Genomic DNA, 4395 nt, shown 5'->3' with positions numbered 1-4395 from the left:
CCTAGAGCGCACGGTTTGGCCAATTTTTGTTTACATCGATTTCATCTTTTCATGCGTTATAATTGATTTTTGAGTGCATATCTTTGTTTATCTTGATGTGATGGTTGATTCTGGGCTCTTAATTCTTTGTTTCCGCGCATAAATCATGATACGCCATGAATGTCGTTTAGGGTTTTGTTTTAGGGTTTCCTCATACAGGTACAATTAGTACAAATTGAGGGCACCATTAGAATCGTGTGAACAAAACGAGTTCACCTATGGTTTTATTTTTGATGTTTATGCATGTATGGGGATTTTGTGAATTCGCAGGTGTGATAGGTATACCTTTTTACAGCTATTCTATTAAGAACACTGTAAAAAGGGCATTTACAGGTTTTAATGAAGAAGATGACGAGCTGTCATCACGTTATTAGCCAATTTCAAATTTCGCGCGCTCTACCACACTAACCAGTTTGTTTTTTATTTTATCCATCAAGTGCATCTGTATAACAGCGAAACGTGAATGGCCCAGTGGCGAGGGGAAGTGCATAAGGCCTTTATGCCTGAGGGGAGGGGTTCGATTCCCACTCTCAACATATTTTTCCATTTTTTCTTAGATTGTTCCTACTACAGATCCCACGCAAGTGGCTAAGGCACGCACACCATGAACCTTCATCTGGCAACCGTCAGATCTCCTGGAGGCATGATCCAACGTTTCTGAAAGCACAATCATATGATGAACCCTCAGGAGTGCGCCCCATACAATCCTCAGCTAAGTTTTTCTTTTTATTTTTTATTTATTATTATATAAACTTGTTTTTTTATTAATATATTTATATATATATATATATATATATATATATATATATATATATATATATATATATATATATATATATATTTGTTTTTACTAATATATATTAGTTTTCTAAAAAAACCTTTATTTTATAATAGTACTATTATTTTAATTTATTCAATTTATTTCTTTTAATATATTTATTTTATTCCTAATAATTAATATATTTATTATTTATCTATTTCTTTTTATATTATTTATTTAGTTCTTTAATTAGATAATTTATTTAAATATTTTCAATAATTCATAGGTATTTTATTTTCACTCATAAAAATCATAAAAATGCTTTTTTCGATTATTCATTTTTCTTCCCTCGATTTAATTAATTAGGTCGTGAGACCAATAATTAATTAAATCGATCCATTTTCTTATTTAATTCGTATCCTAATCAGGGTTTACGAGGATCATTCCCTACACTGAATATTTCTTTTATGTGCCTTTTCAGGGTTACTCGTCAAGTACACTCCGACTACGCGCCACGTCAAATACGAAGTTAAGTATTCAATTAAATTTCGAAGTCTATTTTGTTTCCTTTTATTTTTAAGGTTTACCTTTTAAACCTCTTTTGAACTGCGCATACATTCACTTTCTTCTGCCTTTGTTTTGCCATATATTTTCAGGGCCGACCCCGAGGCTTCCTCCGACTGTCAACCATATTAGATCAAATTTGAAGCTAAGTATTTATTTATTTATTTATTTTGAATTTCTTTATCTTTTTATTTTTAGGGTTAGCGATGTTCGCCTCCGAACTGATAATGCACTCACCCTATTTCTGTTTGTCATGTTTTCACCTTTTCAGGGTTTGTCAAATGCCAAAGCTTCGTATAGTCGGTAACCCTAAACCCTAATTATTACTTGTGTTAGACTTATTTTTTACTATCCCGCTGGTTTCGATTCCCCTTTCCTCCGCTGGTTTCATTTTCCCCTTTCCCTTTATTGCTTTGATTATCAATATTAATTGTTATGGTTAGTAACCCTAGGGAGTGCAACTTGTTAATTCAATTAGAATCACTTAACTATAAGATAAATATCTGAATCTGACCACGTGATTAGTGCACACACGCACACTTTTGGGGTAACCTCTATGTTGCCTTGTTGCCTTGTTGCCTTGTTGCCTTGTGGCCTTGTTGCCTTGTTGCCTTGTGTTTTTTTGCAGAATAGCCAGTCCGTCGAATACAAGGATACCTCAGCCATGTTGCCTCGATTAAGATCATGGTCCCTAATGATGCTGCCTTCGATACACATGATCTCGACCCTCGGAAGTTGCCTACGAAAAGGCTGAGGTATCCTCTAGTTGCCTAAACAAAAGGCTATTCTGGTTCTTCCCTCAGACTACCTGCCTCTCTATGGCATGGGACAGTCTTATGGCGAACGAACTCTCGATGACCCTTCAACCTCCAAATGAAAGGTGAAGGATAGAAAGACACTTAGAAAGGGGGGGTTTGAATAAGTGTAGCTTTAAAAACTTGACCAGTAAAATAAATTGCACAGTTATTTTTATCCTGGTTCGTTGTTAACTAAACTACTCCAGTCCACCCCCGCAGAGATGATTTACCTCAACTGAGGATTTAATCCACTAATCGCACGGATTACAATGGTTCTCCACTTAGTCAGCAACTAAGTCTTCCAGAGTCTTCTGATCACACACTGATCACTCCAGGAACAACTGCTTAGATACCCTCTAAGACTTTCTAGAGTATTCTGATCCACACGATCACTCTAGTTACAACCTGCTTAGATAACCTCTAAGACTTCCTAGAGTATTCTGATCCACACGATCACTCTAGTTCCTTACAACTTAATGTAATCAATTCTAAGAGTATTACAATTTGCTTCTTAAAAGCTATAATCACAAACTGTGATATTTCTCTTAACGTTTAAGCTTAATCTCACTAATATATTACAACAGCAATGTAGTGAGCTTTGATGAAGATGAAGATTCTGAGCTTTGAATAGAACAGAGTTTCAGCAAGTTAATATGAGTTGTTTTGTTCAGAATCGTTAACCTTGCTTCTCATCAGAACTTCATATTTATAGGCGTTGGAGAAGATGACCGTTGAGTGCATTTAATGCTTTGCGTGTTCCGTACAGCATCGCATTTAATGTTATACGCTTTTGTCAACTACCTCGAGCCTTGTTCACGCTGTGTCTACTGACGTTGCCTTTAATAGCTTTTAACGTTCCTTTTGTCAGTCAGCGTAGCTTGCCACTTGTACTTCCTTCTGATCTGATGTTTGTGAATACAACGTTTGAATATCATCAGAGTCAAACAGCTTGGTGCAAAGCATCTTCTGATCTTCTGACCTTGAAGTGCTTCTGTGCGTGATACCATCAGAACTTCAGTGCTTCTGATCTCATGTTCTTCTAATGCTTCCATAGACCCATGTTCTGATTCTGCTTCGACCATCTTCTGATGTCTTGCCAGACCATGTTCTGATGTTGCATGCTGAACCCTTGAGACAAAGCTTCTGAGCGCTGAATTATGCATACTCTTTATATATTTCCTGAAAAGGAAATTGCATTGGATTAGAGTACCATATTATCTTAAGCAAAATTCATATTATTGTTATCATCAAAACTAAGATAATTGATCAGAACAAATCTTGTTCTAACAATCTCCCCCTTTTTGATGATGACAAAAACATATATAAATGATATGAATTTGCGATCAGAAAGAGCAGACGGCAAAAGACAAATTACACAGCTATAGCATAAGCATCTGAATATGTCTCCCCCTGAGATTAACAATCTCCTCCTGAGATAAATAATCTCCCCCTGAAATAAATACTCGAAGAACTTTAATAAAAGACTTCCCTGATTATTTCGGTAGAGACGATCACATAAGCTTCTATCTTCAGAGAATTCATAGCTTCTGACTTCTGCTTCCATTGGACAGCTTCAGAACTAGAATTTCTTTAGATCCCTAGAACACTCACAGCTTCTGATTCCTGCTTCCATCTAGGACAGCTTCAGAACTTGAATTTCTTTGATCTTCAGAACATTCACAGCTTCTGATTTCTGCTTCCATTTAGGACAGCTTCAGAACTTGAATTTCTTTGATCTTCAGAACATTCACAGCTTCTGATTTCTGCTTCCATTTAGGACAGCTTCAGAACTTGAATTTCTTTGATCTTCAGAACATTCACAGCTTCTGATTTCTGCTTCCATTTAGGACAGCTTCAGAGCTTGAGTTTTCTGGATCTTTAGAACATTCACAGCTTCTGATTTCTGCTTCCCTCGGATAGCTTCAGAGCTTTGAATTTCTACCAACATCACTTCATGCTAGATTTGTATCAGAACATTGTTGAATGTACCAGAGCATCATCAGGGCATCTCTACATCCTGAAATGTTACACAACAAAAACTAAACGACAAAAGTCAGCATGAACGAGTCAGAACATAAAATGTATATTAGAACACATGATATGTATCAGAGCCATATAGGCTAAAATAATGTATCAGAGCAAATAGAATTTTGTCAGAGCAAATAGACAAATATGGATCAAATTCTATTATCAGTGCTTCTGATTCATTCTTCTTTCTTGCTTCTGATTTCTGAA

This window comes from Vicia villosa, unplaced genomic scaffold (assembly GCF_029867415.1).
Source record: "Vicia villosa cultivar HV-30 ecotype Madison, WI unplaced genomic scaffold, Vvil1.0 ctg.000020F_1_1_5, whole genome shotgun sequence".
Classification (NCBI taxonomy): domain Eukaryota; kingdom Viridiplantae; phylum Streptophyta; class Magnoliopsida; order Fabales; family Fabaceae; genus Vicia; species Vicia villosa.
Note: the sequence above shows the minus strand (reverse complement) of the source record.